We start from the raw sequence: 14,612 nt of genomic DNA on the forward strand, positions 1-14,612 counted from the left end.
TAAAGGTCTGAATCCTTAAATGAATGAGAGATTTCAATCTTTGTATTTTTAATAAATGTGCAAACCTTTCTGAAAACATGTTTTTACGTTGTCATTATGGGTTACTGGATGTAGATTGATGTGCAAAAGTGTCAAATGTATCCAATTAAAAAGAAATATGCAACACAATAAAGTGTGTAGAAAGTGAAGGGGGCAGAATGCTGTCTGAAACCACTGGATATATCGCCTTGCAGTGTCGTAGGAAACTTGTAAAGTGTTTGGTTCAGTCCCCATTACACAGAATGACTCTGAGTGGGACACTTAACACACAATGCATGCAATTGTAATGATGTGGGAAAAACTTTTTTTTTTTACTCTTGTGATTTTGAGTCATTTCAGATATAACACCAGCTAATAAAAATGTAAATGAACTAAAAACAAAATCATCCAAGTTTCATTTTGGTAAATTTGAGACTCATAATGGAGCATTTTTAGGCCAAAACTACACAATATTTTAAAACTGTTGTTACTAAACCACCTTGCTAAAGCCTAATTGAAAAAGCCCTTCCCACCTGCCCCCTCTTAACTGCTACTGGGCGGCCTTTAGCCCCTCTTTGCTCTCCTTCTTGGCGTGTGTAGCCCGCTCTGCTTTCCCAGAGATTTTTAAAGGCAGCTTGCCAACTTAGCTCAGTTTGAATCTAATTAGCCCTGATTACCAATATGCTTTCTGCACATGGCAATTAACAGGCAATTCAAGTCATTTAAACATCAATAGCTGACTGCCTTAAGGGTAGTTGCCATCCCCAACAAGAGGCAGCAATATTGAGAAACCGCATGAAGCTGAAAAAGACAAAGACACCTCAGGTAACAGAAAAGGCAGAACTGAAAATTTGTTAAAGTTTGACAATGTCCCTTACTTAAAAGCAGCTAATAACAGTAATTTGCATCAACTGCTCTTTATGAGTTGGCTGCCTTTTGAGACTTGTAAAGGTTTTCAGAATAAGCAATTTCATTGAATTTGTTTTTATGTACTGTAGTGGCATTCACAGCATGTCAGGTCAGAGTGCTACATAAAGTGTCAAGGAGAAATTTGAACAGTATTTTATTATATAATAAAATGTACAACATATTATTTTTAAACTGAAAAGAGGAAAACAAAGACAATTGACAAAATTTGGATAAAAAAAATAAAGCCCTCTGGGGTCTTAAAGTTCTTGTAGTACTCCGCTCCGTTTATTTTTGTATAGCAATTTGCACTGAGTGCAGGCATGGAGCACTGTGACGAGTTATCATGTAAAATGAAAGTTTTAAACACAGATTTTTAAACTGATTAATATAAATGGAGACCAACAGATCGTATGTTTTATTAAAGATGCAGACAGACCCCAGTAAGCCTACTAGACACCCAGACTATATGGGTTCATGAAAACATCCTGGTCCTCCCTGCATGAAATTTGCATCTTCTCCCTTGGCTTGTGCGAGTTTCCTCCCACAGTCCAAAGACATGGAGGTTGGGTTAATTGCCGATCCAATTAATTTTGTGGTAGGGGTGTGTTGTGATGGACTGGCACCCTTGTCCAGAGTTTTTTCCTGCCTTGTGCTCTATGCTAGCTTGGATAAGCTCCAGCAAACTACCGCAACTCTTTCCAGTGACTGACTGACTAATATTTATACTGTTATTAATACTGTTTCTTTTTACTAGCATTGCATTTGTGCAAAACAATATATATGATGCTTGAAAACAGACTCCTTCAGAATATTGGATTCTCTGTGGGCACAAAGTGACATGATCAAAGAGAAATAGAGCTGGGAACAGTTCACATTGCCTTTAATCCTCATTAGAAACCAGTGTGTTATGGTTGAAACATATTGTTAAAATTATTTTTTCCTGCCCATGGTTATTTTTATTCCTACAGGCCAGAAGACACAGCATAACTGTCTATCATATAAATTAAGGCACTGTGGGTATGTACTTGTTTAACAAATGCAACAACTGAATGTACTAAATATTGCATTGTAATGAGCTTTAAATATTTTGTCCATATTTATAAATATTGAGTTTATTAATAACAGCCTGAAAATTCTCCACAAATTAGATTTAATCCAGAAACTACTGTAGCAACAAAACAATACAGAACAAATTTTAAAAGTAAAACCCCAGAAGCTTACGCTGGTAGGTCAGTTGTTTTGGACCGTACTTAATACTTTGCAATTTGGGATTCTAGATGGGAAGCCGCCGGTTAAAGAATTTTTTTCTTTTTACCCTTATTTAGTTCATGCAATAAAATATAATGCAGGCGACCTGAATGATGATGTGTGTAACGTCAGCGGCTATTTAATATGCAGACTGCATGTGAAACTTTGTTGTCTCAGGTAGTTAAATGCATATTGCTGACACTAAATTGAATTCTTCTATTGTTGTGACTTACAGTATTTTACTTCCTTTGTATAGAAGTTATCCATTAGTCTTCTTCTTCTAATGTCCACGTTAATGGCGTGATCCCACCTTATGAGTCTGAGAGACCATTGGAGCATCTTCACCTCTCTTGTATGGAGCACCTGTACTTGTTGTGTGGTGGCTGGCCAACATTCAATGCCGTAGAGGGCCACAGAACGACGATTTTGTACCCTTTTGCCAGGATGTAATTTGGCATCCGTTGATTGCACAGGATGCCTGTGACTTGTGGCCACTTGAGATGCATGTGGGTGTCAGGGAAGGGGCTATCTTCAAGCGCTTAGACGGGAGCCCAGGTATTTGAACTTGGTGATCTTGTTCAGGTTGTGGCCATCCACTCGTATTACTCCCTTTGTCTATGGGCTGATTTCAACGTAGTCGCAGGCCATTTTCATCTAGTCGGTCTTTCAATTGTTGCATCTGCTACTCTAGGGCAGGTCTTGTTTCCTCCGTGATCACAATGTTGTCGCATACAGCAATGTCCATTGTACCAGTGTCTGTATATCTGCCATAACTGTGTCCATACATAGGATGAAGAGCAGGGGTGATAGTGCCAAGCCTTGGTGGATGCCTACTTGGATTGGGAAGGACTGTGAGGCTCCAACAGGATATTGCATTGTGTTTGTTACATTGACATAAAGTAGCTGGATCCATTGCACATAAGCTTCAGGTATGCAATGTTCATGAAGGGCTGTCCAGATCAGGACATGTGGTATCCTGTCAAAGGTCTTTTCTAAATCCAGGAATGTAACATGGATGGTCTTTTTCTCCCTGTATTGTTCTATGAGCAGGTGGGCAGCATGGATGGCGCCATTGGTTCCACATCCTTTCATGAAGCCACATTGGTTGGTGCTGATGATCACAAGAGGCAATGATCAAGAACACGCTTGAAGATCTTTATGGTGTGGCATAGGAGGCGAATGGGACGATAAGTTCCATAGTCATTGACATTGCCCTTTCCAAATTGGGACCATAGTGCTCGTCATCCAGGTTGTGGGTGCCTTCCCTTAGTCAATGATACTGTTGAAGAGCTTTGTTAGTAATTCCACACATTTACGCCCTAGTAATTTCCAGACTTTGGTTGGGATGTCATCCAGGCCAGTAGCCTTGCCATTTTGCATTCATTTAATTGCTTCCTCTATCTCTGTGGTGGTGATTGGGCGAACAGGGTCGCCAGGTGGAATAGACTGGTGGGGGAGCTCTGTTACTGATGTTTGCATCTGCACAGAATTTCTGGTGATTTTCACAGGAGTCCCTGGTTCCTGTCTTTGATACTTTGAACTTGCTGAATATCATGGGTCAATTGGTGGTGGGCTTTGGCAATGTGATAGATCTTATTTATCACTCCGGGCAGGTCGAGGTTTTTGTACAGGGCATTGTAATGCTTGGCTTTCACTTTGGCAACTGCCTGTTTCGCCGAGGTCTTGAGTTCCCTGTATTGGTGGTAGCCTTGGCTGATGCTGGTTCAGTATCAGGGTTTATACACAGTTTTCTTCTCCTTTACGACCACTTGGACTTCATTGTTCCACCACCACTTCTGCTTGCCAGTAAGTTTTCTTACTGGCCTTTGTTTTCCCTAGAGTTTCACTAGTAATGTTGTGAATTTGCTGGATCAAACCTTGCCACACAGAGTCTGGTGGTAGCTTTGGACAGTGAGCGACTTGAGAACATCCGCAAGTTGATTCTTGTGTTCTAGTAGTTCCTGGCATTTGATCTGCTTGATGCCAACCACATGCGGTTTGGACCTTAGTTTGATCTGTAGTTTAATGTCCAAGACAAGAATGCGGTGCTGGGGTGCAATGCGATGGGATTACCTTTGCATTCACAGTCGTCTTGAGGTCTCGTCTTTTGATTAGACAATAATCCGAGTGGATTGACAACCACTAGCATAGGTGATATGGTGACTGGCTCTTTTCTTGTAAAAGGTGTTGACTATACGAGGTTGTGAATTTCAGCGGGATCCAAGATGCGATGGCTGTCGTCGTTCTGTTCTCCATATTTTTGCCCTCCCTGCTGTTGGGCATAGCCATCGCACTGACATGGCCATTGAAGTTGTTTTCGATGAGGATATGTTCATCTCTGCTGACTGTTTGTAGATTGTTGTTGAAGGAATCCCAGAAAATTCTTTTTCCTTCTCTTGGCATTCGGTCTGTGGTGCATATGCTGAGATTTGCAAGGTTGTTGATCTGGATTCGATCTTGATTGACATCAGCCTGTCCGATATTTGGGTGACTTCAATGACTTCTTTCACATGTTCGTTGATGACTATAGCTAGCCTCCATCGTTGGCCAATGTCCGTGGACCATGCTGCCTGGTCGGGCAACCCATTATAGTCTGCATAATACAGCTAAATTATTTAACCCAAAATAAAAACTGTAACTGCTTTCAAAAAAAGGAAAATGCAAAAAGGTTTAAAATCTGTACTTATTATTCCTGAAACTTTAAACCAAGCACACTCTGAAGTAGAGTTTACTCAAGGCAAGAAACAACATTCCTTCACAAAGAGCAACAGGATTTGGGAGCCAACTGACCGGTTATGGCCTTGCAATAAATTCCCTGCTTGTATTTGAGAATTGTGTGGGTAAGACACCAAGAAATGTAAACCTTTAACTAAACAAATAAGGAGGCAGTAAATGGTCTTCTAAAGTCATACTTAGAAAAACACATAAAAGAATTTTGGTTTGACAGAGTGCAGGAGGCGTTCTGCTTGCAGACAGCTTCTGCTTTTTAGAAGTTCCCTGACCATCATAAAGCACCATATTTCACATATTCAGATAGTTATTTGTGAATATTCCCAGGTATTGGTAACTACCAACTGAAGTATCTGAATATTCTATACCTTGACTGTGCTCTCCTAAGAGCCAAACACCGCACGTTTTGTTCCACATGTGTACTCGGAACACCTATTCTAATCACTCATGGCCTCTGCCTGAAAATGATGGGTCAGGCCTGCTTTAATCACTGGCCCCTGCCAGAAAGAACTGTCCTCGATTCACAAATCACAATATTAAGTATAAATAGTTCTAAGCATTGTGCTCCTTTCATAAATGCTCTGTAAGAAGCTCTCAAATGGAGGTCCCATAACAAATCTGCGGAGAGAGAGGACCAACATGTGAAGCCAAGTGACTGACAGGTAGGAGTAGACCTTGGAGGCATGGGGCATGAATGCAGTGGACAAACAGACTGGCATCCATTAAGGGATCAAAAATACATTCCTCTATACAATAGAAGATCAGAAACCCAGCAGATGGCCAGGTGCCTGACTGTAGGTTTTGTTGGATGGAGAAGGCAAAGAGGTGGTGGGCAAGAGATTGTAAGACCTCCTTTTATAGGTATATCTAGAATGACAGAAGGGGTTTCTACTGTTATGTTGTACTTTGTGTTCTTACTTTGTATTCATATTCACTTCTGTAACAAACCGCAATATTTATAATATGAGTTTATTTGGAAACATTCCTAATATGGAGAGATTTCCTTTCTTGTTACAGTGTGTACATAAGAGGCCAAGATGTACTATGACAGAATATGTCCTTCACACAGAAGAATCATCTCACCTTCCTGTGTTTCTGGTATTCTATCAAATGGCTCCAGGCAAAGTCACAAACACTACTAAGCCCCAGATGATTCGGAATAACTGTAGATAAATTTACCAAAAACATAAATGCTAGGGGCGGCACGGTGGTGCAGTGGTAGCGCTGCTGCGTCACATTTTATGAGACTTCCCGGGTCCTCCCTGTGTGGAGTTTGCATGTTCTCCCCGTGTCTGTGTGGGTTTCCTCCAGGTGCTCAAGTTTCCTTCCACAGTCCAAAGACATGCAGGTTAGTTGCATTGGCGGTCCTAAATTGTTGCCTGTCCACACCAAACAACTCCGTTCGGAGTGGACCAATTTTGTTGAATTTTGGCACGCTTGTTCTCTAATTAAATTATCACAAAAATGCAATTTACCTTGAAATATCTCAAATCGAGCACACTGTACAACATTTCAAAATCTCCTATTGAAAAGCATTTATGGATCTGTCTGTCTTAAAGCAGACAAATATTTTGCATGTCTTCAGTTCCAGGGTAGTTTACTGTTTCAAAGTTCCCTTGACAGATGTGACTTTGATCTGTACGTTTTGTATATGTTCCTCGTTTACTCGTCCAACCGCTGCCAAAACGTATCCCCTATATAAGTCACTCGGATGCCAAAAGAGGCAAGTTGCTGGTACAACTTCTCAGTTCTCCTGCTGCCCGAGGTAAGTTAATCACAGAAATAAAAAAGCAAATGTCACTTACTCTGTTCTAGAGTTTAATGTGAGAGGAAAGGAATTACCTTATCACTCTGTAAATAAAATGTGAATACATATGCACTCTGTATTACATTACACTGAAAACATCTTCGCAACTGCATTATCTGCACTTTATAATGATTCAGTATTTTATCTGACACTGTAATTTATCAGCAACGTTTCAGACTTGCTCCCCATCGGGGTCCAAAGCAGCCAAAAGTTTTCCTTGATACTTCAAGAGTGATTTTTAACTCGTCAGGTACTTTCTTCAAAATGTTATGTTTAAGTAAACCGAACTACATTACTTCACAGGCTCTGCAAAGCCCACACCTAAACAGCAGGACATCAATCAATGCAATTTTGACATCACTTGCATGGACATTTGCTGGTTACAAACATTATTGAACTACCACAAGCGTGTCTCTGTTATGTTTTTAACTACATAATCTTGTAAAGTGCTGTTAAACTGTAGTCTACTAATGCATGCGTATATGTGTTTGTCAAGAGGTTTTAAAAAAATGTCTCCTGAAATTAAACTTGACTACACGGGACCATATTGCAATTGCACAAGTCCACCAGCAGAGAGCACTTGAGCACAAGATTGTAAAACTTAAATAAAAAATCACTTGCACATTGTCACATGTGGCGGCGTTGTGTTTTGATTTGTCATGTATGTACAACTTCACATTAAGCACTAAGTGTTTTGTTTGAAATGCTTTCATATTTGGACCCTTTCTAGCTTCAAATAAAGTACAATAGTATTAAATGATATTTTATAAATGATCTCTTTGTCTCTATTTGGACTGCAATGTATTATATAAGACAGCTTTAATTTTGAAATTGTGTGAGTCCTAGTGTGTTCCATTGGGCTGTGGTACACAGTCGTGTGTCTTGTAGTTATCCACAGACACTTGTGTGACTCTATAATAATAATTCTTTACGTTTAAATAGTGCTTTTCTCACTACTCAAAAAGCTTTGCAAAGTCAATGTAGGGAAGACTCGGGACGTGAACTGTTTTTTTTTTTTTTTAAGTTCTTGGGGCACAATTAATATACTTTGAGGGTTTATTACAGCAGCCACTGAGGAAACAGCATGCATGTTAAAGGGCATAACTGAACCTTGTTTATAGCATGGCCAAAGCCACGTGAATTTCTTTCAATCACAGCCTAACTTTGTTTGCTGTCCTTATCTCCTAATGGATGCAATTGCTCCCACCACAAATCTTTCTGTATGTTCCCCTTACAGTATGCATTTGGCTGTTCACTCCATGTACCTATTTTGCCCCTAACAATAAGGTTGGATCTCACAATTCATAGTTTTAACTAAAAAGCACATTTATTCACTTGCTTTTTATTAGCTTAGGAGTTTGAGAGTTTAAATATTCATATTTTTTATATTTGTTCTTGTGCAAGTATTAGTTATTTGTTTCCCCGTGAGGAGATCGAACCTCTGACATCAGTACCCGTGGCAAAGCATCAGACACTGTGCCACAGCATCTGGTTTGCTTACTTGACAGGGTGGAGATCATGCATAGGTCTGATCACAATCTGATATTTGGGTGGTCACCTACCAGGTAACGCTTCTGGTGGGTCGGCCACTCAGTAGACATCCACAATGGCCACTCAGTTGCGAAACCGGTGTCGTGTACTCTTTGTATTTGGCAGGTACTATATATCATATCTATGATCTGCTTCTCCCAACTGAGAGGACGTGGTGGATGTTTTGCCGACCAACCACAATGCGTTACTTGGTAGTTGACCACCCAAATACCAGATTGTGGTCAGACCTATGCATATATTTTATATAATGTGTGTTATAATTAAATAAACCATATTGCCCTTGATCAGGCCTTTTCTAGAATGCCTCAAGCATCACAAGGGCTTTTTCTAGCTGTTTTACTTTACTTGTTCCTTTTATGTCCTCCGAGGTTCACTGTGTAATTTGTAACTCTGTAATTTTACGCCTCTGCCTTGTAAGTACTGTATAATGTTTTTGGTACTTTTGAGTTTTGTTTGTATTTTTATTTTTCATTGTGTTCCAGACTCTCCGCTTTGCTACTAAATACCCATCCCAGCACTTTGTGACTATTTGCCTCTTCTTGAACACTGTTCTTGTCAGCTCTTAAAGAACTGTTTTTTTCTTGCACAATGGCTCAAGGAATAACACGGTCAAATGCAACCATAATTTATTGTTCCTTCAAGAGTCGCTTAGTCCTTCTTCTTCATGCATGGCTTTCCTTGAATTAAGAAACTAGTTGAAGAGGATGTGAAAAATGGAGATAGGAGGGACAGAACCACCATCACAAAAGTTCCTGCATTAATTCTGGCTGCAATGAGGGCAGCTCTGAATAAATAAACACAATTTGTTCTAGGGTATCAGCAGGTCACTGCATTAAAAACCATCCACTGCGATGATAAGGTGAGTTGACCTGGGTAGACAGAAAAAAATGTAAACTCCAGTTAAACTGAAGAAAAAAACTAAATATGTAGGGATTCATGGCCCCCACTGAGAATTCTGAATAACATAAATATTACTAAGTAGATAGTTATTGTGCTTTTTTTTTTTTTTTTTGGCTTCATCTTAGATTGGGATATCCACTTTTGTTTAAACATTCAAACATTACAGGCAACTGCACAGGCTTTGATCCTTTGGACAATAGTCGAAGTATCTGATGTTGCGCAGGTATATTTGTGCAATGGATTAAGGAAAGAAAGCAAATGATTGCTTTAGTTTTTTTTGTTTTTTTTCCCCAAATGGTGACACTGTTATTGCTAGCTGTCCCATCTATCATCCACACTATCCCTCTATCAATGTCTCTGCGCTCATCTGTAAAGAATTACTGGCTTTACTCTGTTCAAATGTTTCACTTTCTCTGAGCTAGCAAGTGACACTGGTGAGCAACTAACACAAACTTGTGAAACAAAACATTAGACTCCAAAGTAGTCTAACGTAGTAATTTTTAAAAGGAACGTGAACAACGTTCCTAATTGTCCATGAATATGTATGCTTGGATACATACTTGGAAGTAATGGTGATGATGGTGGTAGTACTTCTAGACTTGTATCAACTAATTTCAAGGTGCACCCTACCAGATGATGGAAATAGGAGCTGTGGATTACAATTTAAAATTTCAAATAAGGAAATTGCACATATCACAACATACACACGTTCTTCTTCAATTTCTGCAAAGCATGGAGCAGTTCAGCTTAAAATTGTACATCACACACATCTTGCAAAATTAAAATGATCTAAAATCCATCAGGCAGGGATCCTAAATGTAAAAGATACCATCAAACCCTGGGTTGCCTTGGTCATATGTTTTGAGAGTGCTCCACACTCAGACCATTTTGTGGAAAAATATTTACTTATTTGTCAAAAAGTATTAAATTTAAAATTACTCCTAATCCTTTAATAGCATTATTATTATATTGAGTAGCATCAGATGGGATACGATTATGCAACAAAAATCCTTTGTGATCTCCTACACTACATTACTTGCACATTTAACTTGTTTTACTCATCTGGAAGAATCCTAACACTCTCTCCATAACAGAATGGGAAAGAAATGTCTTATATTATCTAAAACTAGAAAAAATGAAACCTTCCTTACAAGGACTGGTGCAAAGTTTTTTTAGAATTTGGCAAGAATTCATTAATGCTGTTCTGAAATAGACTGCCAGACCTCTGCCTCTGCTCTGTTTTTCTTTTGATGTTTTAATAAACATGAGAAACTATCTAATAATGGGCTCTTTGTTCACATAGCTCTACGAAATGGGTAGGGCTGGGGTGTTGATATAATGCATCTCAATTTTAAACATCAATGCCTGGAATGTTGTACTGATTGTATTCTTGACTGAACTCTGTTTTGCTTCTTTAAAGGTATCTATAAGTTCAATAAACCTCCCTTTTTTTTCCTGGCACATACTGCATGTGTTTACTTCTTAAGTAAGTAAGGTCGCTGCTAATCATGACTTCACGATTCTCTGGGGTTGCCCTTTTCCTCTTTGCACCATTTCTTTCCTGCTCCCTATGAGAGATGCATTTCAAAAGGACACTGCTTATATCGAAAGAGCGCAAACTCAAAGAGCTGATGAACATACAGTGGATTCACACCGTCTTCAGACCTCTTCACTTTCTGCACACTTTATTGATGTGTAGTTTTATTTTAAATGGACAACCTATACTGAGTAACCCATAATGTCAAAATGAAAACATGTTTTCAGTAAGGTTTGAAAATCAGTTAAATATCAAAAACTGAAATCTCTCATTTAAGTATTTAAACCTTTGAATGAGTACTTTATAGAAGCCCCTTTGATAGCGATTAAAGTTTTGAGTCGTCTTGGGTAAGTTTTAAAGCTTTGTACACCTGGAATTGAGCAATTGATCCTATTCTTCATCTTAAGCTCCATTAGACTAGTTGGGAAGTGTCTGTAAACTGTCATCTTCAGGTCTCTCCACAGATGTTGTATGCAGCCTGGGCTTTGGCTGAGCCACTCAAAGACATTCAGTGATTTGTCCTAAAACCACTCCAGCATTGTTCTGGCTGTACAGTATACCTCAGGTCATTGTCATATTGAATGATGAACCATCAAACCCAATCTGAGGTTGTGTGCATTCTGGAGCAGGACTCCTCTGTATTTTGGCTGCATTAATCCTTCCCTCAATTCTGACCAGTCACCCTATCCCTAATGCTGAGAAACAACAACATAGCCTGATGCTGCCACCACCATACTTCACTGTAGGGATAGTATTAAACAGGTGATGAGCAGTACCTGGTCTTTGCCAAATATCAGGCTTGGACATCTACCCAAAGACTCCAATTTCTGTCTCATCAAAGCGCAGAATCACTTTCCTTATGCTCTCAGAGTTCTTTAAACTGTCATATACCTTTTACTCAAGACTGGCTTCTGTCTAGCTACTCTAACATAAATGCCTGATTGATGGAGTGCTGCTGAGATGGCTGTCACTCAAACAGGTTCTCCCATCTCAGCACAGGACGTCTGAAACTCTAATAGAATGACCATTGGGTTTTTGGTCATCTCCCTGACCAAGGCCCATCTTCCCTGCTTACTCAGTTTGGCAGGACAGCCAACTCTTGGATGAGTCCTGGTGGTTCCAAGCATCTTCCATTTTACAATTATTGAGGTCATTGGTGTCCTAGGAAAACTCAAAACTTCCCTTGTCCTGATCTATGCCTCATCACCATTTGACATGCAGGATGAACTGCGGACCTTATATGCCTTTCTAAATGATGTCCAAGGTAGGCTACAATGAAGTTCTTCACACATCTCAAGGATCATTAAAAGAAAAAGGATGGACGTTACCACAATTTGTAGCACACAGCAAAGGATCTGAATACTTATAAAAATGAGCAATTTCACTTTTTGATTTTTTAATAAATTTGCAAACCTTTCTGAAAACATGTTTTCACTTAGTCATCATGGGTGTTTGATGGGCAAAAATGTTAAATGTATCAATTTAAAATGCAAACTACAACACAATAAAGTAGGCAGAGGGCGAAGGGGTCTGAATATGTTTGAGATCCACTGTAGTTATCCACGTGTCAAGGCTGCTTTTTCCTCATTGTTTAATAAAGCATGAATTGCCTGTTTTTGGATTAAAGGACGGAGCCATTAGCCGATTGTCATTGCTCAGAAAAGCTGGTATAGTGGCACTTAGTGACCGAATACCCTATTGAGGGTTTTGCATTTGTGTTTGCTTCTTTATAACCTGCATGCATTAGTGAGTCTGAATAAGTATAGATACCTTTGTAAACTGAATGCATATTTTAGTAAAATACTCCAGTTCTATAGGGTGGTCCAGATCTAATTATGCAATTTTCATTACGCTATAAATTATTAAGTTTATTACATAGAAAATCACCCAAAAAATCCCAGACCATCGAGAAGTGTGTGAACTGATGACATGGAATCATCCCTGCATAAATCAAAGTCATCCAGATGATCTGGATCTGCATAATCCAGCCTGTAGGCATTGGTTGGGGATGTCTATTGTTCTTCCTGTTATTACTGCTTACATAGTTTATGAATATTGATATATATATATTTTTCATCTTATTTAGTGATTGTACATTTGGCCTCACACTTTACATTAGATTGCAATCGGCAGCCAGGGGACAAGTACAAGACATGGTGTAACAATCAGGAAGGAGAACCCTTCTCATCTAAGACACCCAAAGTTTCACTTTTAATTTCAGATTTTTAAAGTCTACAAGCCTATAAAGCTGGGTTAAAAAATGAATGGAATGAAAGTTTGCAAGCATACATGCTTCTTTAAGACTTTCACATATTTATAATAAACATAATGCCTGTACGGTGGCACAGTGGTAGTCTTGCTGCCTCGCAGTTAGGATACCTGGGTTCGCTTCCCGGGTCCTCCCTGTGTGGAGTTTGCATGTTCTCCCCTTGTCTGGGTGGGTTTCCTCCCAAAGGCATGCAGGTTAGGTGGATTGGCGATTCTAAATTGGCCCTAGCGTGTGCTTGGTGTGTGGGTGTGTTTGTGTGTGTCCTGTGGTGGGTTGTCACCCTGCCTGGGATTGATTCCTGCCTTGTGCCCTGTGTTGGCTGGGATTGGCTCCAGCAGACCCCCGTGACCCTGTCTTCGGATTCAGCGGGTTGGAAAATGGATGAATGGATAATGCCTGTGATATCTTGTAAATGTAATTCCCATGCTCATCTTCACAGTACTTTGTTGCTATTAGCCAATGACATGCTTTGCTTGGAGTAAATGAAGTAACGGATGGGATTCAAACCACCACCATGACTTATATATATATAACTGCTCAAAAAAATTAAAGGAACACTTTGAAAACACATCAGATCTCAATGGGAAAAGAAATCCTCCTGGATATCTATACTGTGTGAACGATAAGGGGCGCCCTCGCTCCCTTGAACCCCTGTCCACGACTCCAGACACCAGGTAAAAGTCCTCAAGTTGACTTTATTTTGTCGCCACAGTGCACAAAGCACACTCTCCACCACAATACTCATATAAATCACCAATAATACACAATAAATCAATCCTCCAGCTCCCAGACGCGTTGCCACCCTTCCACCCAGCTCAGCTCATTGTCTGTGAGTTCCCATAGTCCTTTTATACCTCCTGACCCAGAAGTGTTTCTGCCCAATAGTCCACAAGTCCTTATTCCTTCCGGGTCAGGGTAAATAGTCCCTTTCTTCAACCTGAAGTCCGTCGCTCTTCCTGTGACGAACCTCCGGGTCACAGGGCACGAAGAAGCCCTCGGTCCTCCCTGCAGCTCCCTCCTGTGGCCCCCACGGCATCCAGCAGGGCTTTGCATAAAAACTCCAATGTCCATGATGCCCTGCTGGTCTTCTGGGGACCTCCACGCTGCAAGGAGGGCTCCACCTGGCGGCTTGGGGGTATTGGCCGGGATCAATGGCCGGCCATCCATCACAACTGATATAGACTGGGTAATGTGTTAGGAACGAAAGGATGCCACATCGTTTGATGGAAATGAAAATGATCAACCTACAGAGCCCTGAATTCAAAGACGCCCCAAAAATCAGAGTGAAAAAATTATGTGGCAGGCTAGTCCATTTTGCCAAAATTTAATTGCAGCAACTCAAAATTGTACGCAGCACTTTGTATGGCCCCTGTGTTCTTGTATACATGCCTGACAACATCGGTGCATGCTTCTAATGAGATGACAGATGGTGTTGTGGGGGATCTCCTCCCATTTCTGGACCAGGGCATCACTGAGCTCCTGGACAGTCTGAGGTGCAACCTGGTGACATTGGATGGACCAAAACATAATGTCCCAGAGGTGTTCTATTGGATTTAGGTCAGGAAAGTGTGGTGGCCAGTCAATGGTATCAATTCCATCATCCTCCAGGAACTTCCTGCATACTCTCACCACATGAGGCCAGG

General features: G+C 40.3%; 1 long non-coding RNA gene across 1 annotated transcript; it reads left to right on the top strand.

Moving 5' to 3' along the window:
- The first annotated feature begins 783 nt into the window (after window positions 1-783).
- Window positions 784-3,275, top strand: LOC120526903. The gene is made up of 4 exons (XR_005633228.1): window positions 784-843; window positions 1,896-1,944; window positions 2,965-3,104; window positions 3,226-3,275. It is a non-coding gene; the product is annotated as an uncharacterized LOC120526903 (long non-coding RNA).
- Window positions 3,276-14,612: the final 11,337 nt, after the last annotated feature.

Source organism: Polypterus senegalus, chromosome 3 (assembly GCF_016835505.1).
Source record: "Polypterus senegalus isolate Bchr_013 chromosome 3, ASM1683550v1, whole genome shotgun sequence".
Classification (NCBI taxonomy): domain Eukaryota; kingdom Metazoa; phylum Chordata; class Cladistia; order Polypteriformes; family Polypteridae; genus Polypterus; species Polypterus senegalus.